The sequence below is a fragment of the Corvus kubaryi genome, unplaced genomic scaffold, assembly GCF_017639235.1.
Source record: "Corvus kubaryi isolate FWS band 111438036 unplaced genomic scaffold, C.kubaryi_AGA036_p1.0 76, whole genome shotgun sequence".
NCBI lineage: Eukaryota > Metazoa > Chordata > Aves > Passeriformes > Corvidae > Corvus > Corvus kubaryi.
Window position 1 is genome coordinate 15,253,665 of NW_024582063.1, and position 10,627 is coordinate 15,264,291.

Below are 10,627 nucleotides of genomic sequence, written 5' to 3' on the forward strand. Positions count from 1 at the left end.
GCTTTGAGAGCATCTGTAGCTGCATGCCAGCCTGGCAGGACCTGACCACATGTTTTCAGTTAACCTGGGGCAGGATGTGCAGGCAGCTCCGGACAGACGAGGAGCCCGAAGTTCTGTTTGCTTTTGTGGCTGCTTACATCAGTGCCTGCTGTAATAATAGCTGGGTCTGTTAGTGGGTTGGCCAGCATTGATTGCATGTTCCTGTCTGACATGCTCACAGCAGAGTAGCTCCGAGGCTGGATGAGTGGAGGAACCGAAAGTGCCATGGGAGCTGGATGCCAAGTGGGGAAGTGAAGGGAGACAACAAAGCCCCTTTGAAAGGAAAGTGGTTGCCGTCTGCACAGGGAGGAAAGTTGTTTTCTACCAAAGGGTCCCCTAGGAGCAATGCCTGCCTTGCCCTGGCATGTGCTGTAGACACTCCAAGGCAGGCTGGTCAGCATCTGTCCTTGCTCTAGTGGCCTGGGAGCATGTTGGCAGGCTACAGCAGGGGTGTCACAGGCCTTTGCTCCCCACTGAGGGACGGTGAGTATTGCTGGTGTAAGACCTGTCCTGGTGTGCCTACAGCTCTCCTGTTTGTGATGCTCCTGCAAGTGCTTAAAGCATCTTTGCCAAGTTTTTCCAAAGTGGGTTGCCAGAGTGTTCTGCCCTGGGTGGTTTCATTGCCAGTGGGTGACATTTGGCAGTATGTTGGTCAGGGTCTTGCCCAAGGGCAGGCTTCTCAGCAAACCTGGCCTTGGCAGTGCCACCAAGCCAAACACATCAGGGCCAAACCTCAATCATATACAGCTCTTGTGAATCCTGAAAGCCTTTTTCAGATCTTCACCACAGACCCTCCATGGGCCCTGTTTTGAACAGAGATGTTTTGTCCTTTCTTGGCTTTAAACAGTTCCCCAAAATAAACCCTCTGCTATTTACCAGCATTGTTTTCTTTCTGGTGTTGAATGCTGATAAATAATCAGACCCATTATATTGTGTTCATGTCTGCCCTGGTAGCAAATAATCACTACAATTACTACCAAATCAAAATGCTTCTGTTTCTCCTGGTGTCATTAGCATGTCCCAAACATTTTGTTCTTGTGGTTTAAGGTGCAGTAATAACATACTCCAAGTGCAACACCCATTTGAGCGGAGCTTCCCAGCACAGCAAGCTTCCCAGCCATGATTGCCTCTGAGATGCTGCTAATTTTCAATCACAGTGTCAGATCCTCTTCTACCGCAGGGAGAGCAACTGCTTAGCCTGTGATTTACCCAATTTATTCCTGTAATAGCCGGGCTGGCTGTGTAGCCATCTGTCTGCTTTCTGTGCTCCTCCTGCCCCCCACCCTCCGCCACCACACAGACTGAGCTGTGCCTCTGTCCTTGTGGCAGCAGAGGGAAGGCACCGCTTTGCCCAGGCCATGAAGCAGGTCTGTGTGCACCAAGAGGGTACAAATGTTCCTCCCCCTCTCTGCTGACCTCTGGATGCCAGGGCTGCCAGCAGTGGGGCCTGCTGTGGGTATTTCCACCATGCAGGGCAGGAAAGGTCCCTTTTCAGATAGGGCAGGGTGGATTATCAAGGTTTTGGCAGCACTTTGGCCCAAGTGAGGGGAGCTATGACCAGTTTGTGAGGGGGAAACGGAGGCAGGGGGCAGCTGAGGCAAGGACCCCACACGAAGATAGGGGAAAGATACACATTAGCCTGAAACTAAATCCACAGATATGAAAACCATTGTGGTCACATGGCTCTGTGAAGAAAAACATTGTATTGACTGGATCATTATAAAGCCTCTAACTGAAGATCAGAGTCCTCTCTGCCCTGTGTAATGTTACTCAAACAGACCTGCACACAACTCCTTCAAAGCAGATGTCAGCCAGGGTACAGCCCTAGATCAACAGTCATTCAGGATCAGTATTGCTTGAAACCACTGGGTAAAATCAAATATAAATAGAGCAGAGAGCATTTGAAGCAATTAGGGTCTCGGGGGAGATTCATTCCCCATAATGAAGCCAAGGAAAGGGGAGATGATGCATCATGTCTGTAATGCAGCGAGGACAAGCAGAAGCTGGATTACTCAGAAAACTTGGAGCAGCACGTATGGTTCCTATTAAATCACCTGACCTTTCCATCTCCAGTGGTATTTCTGGGGCTTTCATTATTTTGGTGCTCTACAAACTGTAATCTAATGATTGCCCCTGGGAGACAGCACAATGTTTGTGGTAAATAGGATTTTACTTGTGCACACCAAATTTACTTGTGCATACTGAATTTTCCAGCTATTTTTGAATCTCACAGGTCCTGCACAGAGGAAAGATCCTCTCTTTGGAGCTGAAATGCAGAACAGAGTAAGCAAATAGTTTAGGTCCTTAGAGAAACTGTTAGCTGGGGCTGAAATGGAAAGGGAAGCAGGTGGCAGAAGTGTCCCCGCTAACCGGAGTACTTGAGGTAGATACTGCAGAGTGGTTAACCACCACAATTGATCCCAGGTGATTGAGATCCTCTGAAGCACCAGTTAAAAGAAGAACATGTTCTATAATTTGGGGCCATGGGAATCCAATCTCTTTGTGCCTTGGCCCACAGGCAGTGCTGTCTAAACACCATGAACAAGGTATTTAGAGAGGCTTCACACTTCCCATTGCTCCTTCAACGAGCTTTGTCCATGTGCCAAAGGGTGTTACAGCTGTTCTTCAGCAGAGTGAGGAGCTGGGGTGGTTGAGTGGCTTTGCCCAGTGCTCGGTTGGGCCATAGGAACCAGGACTGCAACCCTGTCCAGGGTGTGCAGGATGAGACCTGAGAGTCCCTCCATACCTCTCCAGCCCCAGTCAGGAGGGAACAGAGGCCAGGAGAGAGCAAGAGCTGCTCCATCATGCTCCTATGTTCCAGACCCAGGACTTCAGGGAAGCCCACAGAAGGCACCTCCTGAGCTGGGGATGCTACCAAGGGCTTCCTGCATGACCAGGCCTTTTCTCTGTGAGTGATGCTGCTGCTCTGTGGAGGTGAGGCTGACCAAGGCTCTTGGGCTGATTTTAGTGTGCCTGGAAATGCTCTGGACATGAGCCAGAGACTTCAGGCTTCTCAGCTGCGGTCACTTGCTGCGTGGTTGCTTGCCACTGTAAGAGGCTGGGTGCCATAGACTGGGTAACTCCTCATCTCACCTTCCCACAGCATCTGGCAGCTTCCTGGCAAAGTTTTAGCCCTTTCCTTACAACAGCCGCTCAGAAACTGTACAAGTTCTCTAAGACTTGTACAGGTTGGAAGCCTCTGGAGAGCCATCAGGCTTTGGAGATGCCAGCGCTGCCTCTGCTTGATGGCTGAGCTCACTGGTGGCCCGGCTTTGACAATCCTGAATCAGGAGAACAACACATTTTGTTGTGGTGCTGGCGCTGCCAAACGATTTACTTACTGCAAAGGTGCAGTATTTTTTTTCTGCCTGAGAAATGAAAAGTTTCTTGATCTCTGAATCACTCCATTGCCTCCTCTGTATCACGCAAATAATTTGAGCTTCCTGGGCTTGTGACAGGAAGAGCAGGGATAGAAATAGACAGGGTGTATCTCATGTCATCGTTTCATGTCATGATCTTGGCTGGGCCAGGCTGTTGGGGATGTGCAGCTGTGGTGGGGGCTCCCGTTATGGCAGGGACAGAGGGAAGGTTCAATTTCTCTTTGATGCTGTGTCCAGGTGTCCCACCACAGCTGCCAGCAGAGATGTGCCCCTGTATCTGTGAACAGCAGAAAGACCCTGAGACCAATGCCAGGCAGATGGGGATGTGCCTGAGCTGATGTGACCCTGAACCCAAGATGTCCCTTGAAGATGGTGGAACATGCAGAGCTGCCTTCCAGTCAGCAGATCCCCATGGTGCCTGCAGGCAACATGAGCCTCCTGCTTCTCAGGGACTTACCTGGAGCAGCCACTTTGCTGATTCTGGGGTGAAATAGGGGCAGGGAGGAGGGTGGCACTGGCCAGGCTGACAAACTGCTGTTCCCATTGTGTAATCAGTTCCTGAAGAGAAAAAGCAAACAGCAAAGATCTGCTTGATTTCTCTTTCCTTTGTTCCCTTTGATAAGCCAAGAGAAAGAGTGGCAGCAGATACCCATTTGCAGCTCAGGGGCGTGCAGCAAAGAAGTGCCTGCAGCCAAAAGCAGGACTGGTGGTGCCCGAGAGGAAGAAGAGGTTCTTCTCCCTGTGGGTTTAAAAACTCTTGGCTCACAAAACAGGAGGACAAAGTGCATTGCCAAAACGGCATCGTGCTTGATGTCTGGGTCAGAGAAGCTCCAGCTGAGCCTGGGCAGCCCCTTCCACTTCCCCACCCCTTGAGAGCCCGCCAGCAGCCGGGCTAGGCTGGCACCTCACCCTCAGCACTGATGGGAAGGTGAAGGAACCGTGGGAAAACCTGGCTCTGGCCACTGCTGTCAGCCTGGCAGCAGTTGCAGTATGGAGAATATTTCTCTGCCCACATGCCCTCCCCACCCTGCCATGGTCTGCCTCAGCAGGATGAAGGCAGCAGTACCTGGCTGTCCCAATGGACAGGGGACTGATGGATGAACCAGCCAACCTGAGTGCCTGACTGCTGGACATGAGGACCAGCTACTGACAGATGATGGGAATTACAGCTGGGTAATCTCAATACTGTGTTAACCCCATGGAGCATGAGCAGGTCCCAATTGCATGGGCACACAAAGCAAAGCTCTGTCCCATCCTCTGCCAAGGCAGTGCCTGGCACTACTGGGGCTGTCCTCAGGGGTGATAATGCAAAGCCATCCCTCACCTTCACTCTGTCTTGTCCAGGGCCCCAGACACCCTGCCATAAAAGCAGCCTCTCCCCACGTGCCCCCTGCGCCTTGCCGTTTATTACACTGCAAGGGGAAAAGGTGGGCCTGGCACTTCAGGATTTGATGCTGGGTAGCCAATGGGATGGGCTCAGACATTGGCAGCACTAGGGAGACTGGAAATCTCCCATGGTACAGTACCCTATGTGTAATAAAAAGTCAGCAGTCCATTTTGGTCAACGCAAACAGTGCCCTTTGGAAAAGCCTGCTGTAGGAGGACATGCTGTTCCCAGAGCATCCCACAGCCCCTGATGGTGCCGCAGTTGGTGTCAGTGCACACAGTTAACTGCTACAGTATTAGCAGCCCTAGAGATTTCAAAATATCAAAGAAGGCCTCAAATCTCACAGCCCTGGCTTTAAAAATAGATTAAAAAACTGTGCGATTTGAACTCTGGTCACTCTGGGTTTTGAAAACTTTTGGGTTTAGCTGGGCTGCACTTTCAGGTACCCTTTGCACTGCAATGGCAAGGTCACAATAATTACAGCAGAGAGGGAGTTTATTTCTTGAAGGAAACTGAGATTATCATATATTTATATTTACAGGGAGGGGGCTTTAAAAGTTCTGTAGGCTCTGAGTCTGTTAAAAATTGCTATGGCCCCTGACAGGATAGTAGATTAACCTCAGACCAATTTATCTGTGTGGTTACTTATACTTTATCTGTGTGGTTACTGCTCTAAATGACCAAATAGTGGACTTACCTTTTCAAGGAAATCTACATGTTTGCAGATGTGCTGACAAAGCATCATTTACACTGGAAACATTGGCAAGGAGGAGGGAGAAAGTGAAGTGAATCTCAATGCCCAGGAAGGCAGAAAGGCAGGCTGATAAATAATCAGGTGGTGAAAACGAGCTACTCGGCAATAAGTGGCAATAACTGGTGAGGCAATTGCAGTGCAATAAAGGCCAATAAGAAAATATGATGTCACGTATGGCTCTGCTTGGCCAAAGTGTGCCACTCCCTGCAGAAAATAGCAAAGAACTGTAAAAATAAAATACATTCGTGTTTCAGCTGGAAACGGAGGCAATAATCATGATGGTGAAGTAGCAACCAAGCTTTTGGTGGGACATTTAATTTCTTCTCCCAAGGAAGACTCCACGCATTGGCTGGGGAGGCTGGAAGCTGGGACACAAAGTGAACGTTGGCTGCCTCTTTATGTGCTCCAGCCTCTGTCTGTGAGGCTGGAGCAAACTTAGAGGGATGCCCTGAGGGTGTGTTCCACAGGAGCCACAGCCTTGTGTGTAATGGTCCTTTCTCCTCTCCAAGCTCGTCCATATCAAACAGGAGAGTGAACCATCAGGAGATAGAAAAATAGAAATATACAGGGTTTAGAGCCCTGTGTAATGGTTGTGTGTGGGGAGGAACAGTGCAACTGAAGGCAGGGAAATTCTTCCCAGTATCCTTGCAGGGAGATCCGTCAGAAGGCCAGACTCGCCACGAAAATGAAAACCAGGGAGTGAGGCTTGCAAGTCCCTGCTCCCATGGTCTTTGCTCCTGATTTTGAAGGTACCTATTGCTGCACAGCAATCCCTGTGCCAACAGTATTTCTTACTGGGCATCCTCAAAAGCAAAGCCCCTAAAATTGCCAGCCTCTAGCAGTGCTTCCACTTGTCCCAAATTTCTGCTGAGTGACCCATGGAAGCTGCCAAGGCTCCACCCTGGAAACAGCCACTCTTCATAGGGGAGATAGGGTCAGGTCTGCTCAATACTTGTGGAACAGTTTGAGGTGAATTACAGAAATAGGATTCCTTTGATTCTGGGGAATATTTCCCAAACCTCCTCACTGATCCAGTCCAACTTCAACTCCACTTCTGCCTGTCAATCAGCACCAGGCTGCTGCTGACAGTGGGGTGACAGGGCTTGCCCGTCTTTGCCACTCAGGTTAAAAAAGAAAATCAGGCCCTTTAAAAAGAAAAAAAATCCAAAGAAGAAGACAAAGGACCCAGCAGCCCATGTTGGAGATGTTATGAATTGCTTTTGAAGGTGCTTGTTTGCCTTCGTAAGGACAGAAGTACCTTCCTCTAGCAATGCTGCAGAAAAAAACACCGTCCCCCAAGGTTGGGGTGCTCTGGAGGGCAGCCATGCTGGAATTGTGATTAAGTGTTTTGGGCCATGCCTTTCACTGCAGCCTGCCAGATAAATATTTACAGCTGACCATGGGGAAGCAGGGGGGGAAGGAGAGGAGAGACATCTGTAAATTCTTTGGAGCTTGCTGCGTTTTAATTTTAATTTAGTTCTTTTTTTTATTGTTTTTCCATCCACACATCATTGTCTCTTTCTCTGAACCCACAGACAGCTAAAGAAAAGGGTTTTGAGAGAAAGAGGTTATTTCTAAAACCTCAGGGAACAGATCCTGCTTGCAGTGACCGTGGCATAAAATCTGGAGCTGTGATAAACCAGTGCTGCGGAGCGCAGACCACAACCTTTGGTTTACTAACTGGCGTAAATCTAATGTAACATTATTGATCTCTGTGGATTTACTCTCAGCCTCATTGCCTCCTCCCTTGTTTTCTTCAGAGCTCTCCTTATCCATGCGAAGTCACTGCCTCTGTGGCTGCAATATGCCAGTAAATTGCAGTGTTACACCCACTTCTCAATGGTATAAATGATTCCCTCTGTTTGGCCTCTGTTCTCAAAAGAAAGCAATTCTCTGTGCCCAGTGGGAAAGCATCAGCCACAGCATCGGCCAGAGCATCTCCTCCAACTGACCCCAGCCTGCAAGGTGTCCGTAGCTGAGCCCTCCAAAGAGGGGACAACCTGGAATGACATATAAAAAATGAGGGTCCTCAACCCTGGGGGCTCTCTGCATTCTGATCTATGAGCATATATGTCCTGCTCAGAAACATATGCAGGAATCTGTAGCTATAAAAGCCACTGCACCACCCCGTAATCCAGCCCAGATGTGCCTCTCCTTTCATGGCGTGCTCAAGGGACCCCTCCAAGCTAAGGCAGGCAGGGATGGAAAGCATTGTTGAGGTTCTCTCACCCCAATGAAAAGTGACCCTTGCAGAGGTCCAGAGCAAGAAGGCTGGTGGGGACAACCGACTTTGGGATGGGGATTGGAGCATGAGTCAACTGATGCTGGTCCTGATGCACAAGCCAGGAGGCTGGCGAGCTCCGGCCTCTCTGAGAGTCAAACACCAACGTGTGCAGTGCAAACCTTGGTCTCCCTTGAGCTCCCAGAGCTTGGTGCAGAGATTGTACAGGCAGCTGAGCCTCCAGTGATAATGTGGTGGGGCTACTCACCTCCTTAAAGGCTTCAAACTTGGGAGACAGAGGCCAAGTAATGAGACTCTGGGGGGGAATGTCATGCTGATCCATCTGGGAGAACACGGGAAAGAGTTCATGCTTTGTTGAAGGTCATATTTGCAAGTGAGCTACCAGGATCTCCTCCTCCCCATGAGACAGCAGCTTGGGCTTGAGACTTATCCCTGCTCTTATTGGTGACCTTCTGAGTAGCCAAAAAAGTAGCATTTCAAGAAACTTCTGGGATGGCTGCAAAGTCATCTGGGAAGTTACTCTTTCTGTTAGTGTCATAAAGCTGCATGGCCCTAAATAGAAAGTGCGGAGGCAAAGGTCTTGTCCCCAGGGCTTTGCAGTCTCAGCGCAAAGAGCGCGGTTATAAAGCAAGTCACGGAGTCCAGGAAGGAAATTTATGGCTCGGAAGATGGATAAATAATACGCCAAGATCAACAGCAGTGGTAATGTTGAATTGTACTGAGTGGAGCTGCTCTGCTATTACGGGGCTGTAACAGGCTTGGAACCTTGCACTGCAATGAGCCAACTGCCGGGGAGCTGCTGCAGCACTGAGGCCCTGGCATGGGCACCACCAACACCTGACAACCTCAAGAGGCTGTTTGGATGGCAGAGAGCAGTGCCACTTACCGGGGACGTGTCTTCCCCAACACGATCTTACTCCTGGGGTCAGCGCTGGCTTGTGACGAAGACGGGGGTTTACAGTCACGGTCTCATGCATCACCTCCCGGGGTGATGTGACCTCATGCGGTGCTGACGTGGCTCTGACTCTTCTTTTGTCAACCGGCTGGAAGCCTTTCGAGCCCCCAGATGTAGTGAGAGGAGGATTGGGGTTTGTTTAGCTCTTGGAGGGTGGAAGGAGACAAAATTCAAAATCTTGGCAGTTTTTTGTAGCTCCTCTCAGCTTTCCCATCCATCTCCTTACTTCTGTTTGACTTTCTTCTCTTCTCTCATCCTGGAAAGTAAAGTCACCCCAGGGTTTACTTTCTCTGTTCCCTGCCTAAATTAAACATGTCCTAGGTCACCCCTGCTAATGGATGGAAGAGTGGTGGAAATCCATTGGTGGATGTATCTCAAAGGAGAGGTTGGGAAAACATGTCAGAAGCAGTGCAGCAATAGCTGATGCACTCTTGGGACTGGTGATGGACTCAACAGCCTCCTGTAGGCTTTTCCAGCCCTAATTTCTGAGCTCCTCTGACCCCTAAATTCTAAGCTGTACAGAGCGTGTAACCAGTGTTTAGTCCCATACTTATTCTCCTTGTGAACTGTCTGAAAGCAGAATGAATTGTTTGGGGGAACATCCCAGCCACCCCCACCCGCTCACAGGCACTGGACAACCAGCCCCTGTGTGTGATCTGAGACACCAGAGACAAATTTACTCCCTCTCCTCGGGGTCTGCCATTTGAATACTCTTGAAGCTCCAGCTCCTGGAGTGCTGTGCTTACACGTGGCTCTCATCTCTCACGTCCTCAAAGCAATGACAACAGGCCTCCTGAGGGGAGAGGAAAGCTTGCGTGTAGCCTTCACAGCAAGAAAGCAAACCGAAGACCTCAACCCTTTAAAAAGAAATCTTACTTTTTAAGAAGGATCTTCTGATTTTGGTTGGGAGAATTGCCTGAAGCTTGGCTTTGACAATCCTCATGGTTAGAAGACCTAGTGTGAGAGGGGCCTGGGAGGCAGCTGGAGAACAAGCTCTTCTAAGATGGCTAAAAGGAGCCTGGAAAATTATTATGGGGGGATCCATAGTGGGCAGCGGAGGATCAGCGTTTTCCTCAGTCCTTCTGCCTGTGACACAGACCTGCATCTGTCCAAACACTGGCGCTTCCCTCCGCTTGCCGACTCAAACCGATGAGGGGCAGCACAGTTCGCATCCGTCTCCTGCAGGGATGGAGAGCTTCCCGGTTCCCTCCGTGTCCGGCTGACTCACTGCAGCTTGCACCGGGTCGGGTTTCAGGGTCTGGGCTCTGCGTGTGTGCACTCGCGTGTGCTTTTAACTCACTCTGAAGTCTTTGCAGGAAATTAATTTGTGTCAAACGATTGGGTTTTGTCCTCCCTTTGGTTTCTGGAGTGCAGGGGCTGGAGGATGCTGTTGATTCAATATGCTGCAGCTACTGCCCTGCTCTTCTGGCCCCACAGCTGCATGTGCCTGGTGCAGCTCTTCCCCAGAATCAATTAAGTGAGGGGACACCTCCTGGTGACAGCTCAACCATTTTGGGCATACATGTCAGGAATGAATCCAAAAAAGCAGTAGAAGTTGGTATTCTGGAGTTTGAATTGATGCTTCCACAATGGCAGGGTAGTAAGTGGCTGGATTATCCAGAAAATGAGTAAGAATGACAGGCAGCAACCTTCTGTCTGTTCCCCAGGATCTCCAACATACACATCACACAGCAAATGCTGTAGCTGATCTGTTTGCAGCATCGGTGACACGTTCATGGATCTCCTCGCTCCTACCATGATCGTGCCAGTTCATGTAAGTCAAAAACGTTTGATCCAGGTTGGCCCTTGGTTGAGAGTCCTCCGAGAAGAGGCCAGGTTGTCTCCACATGTGACCACCTCTTTTCTGGCT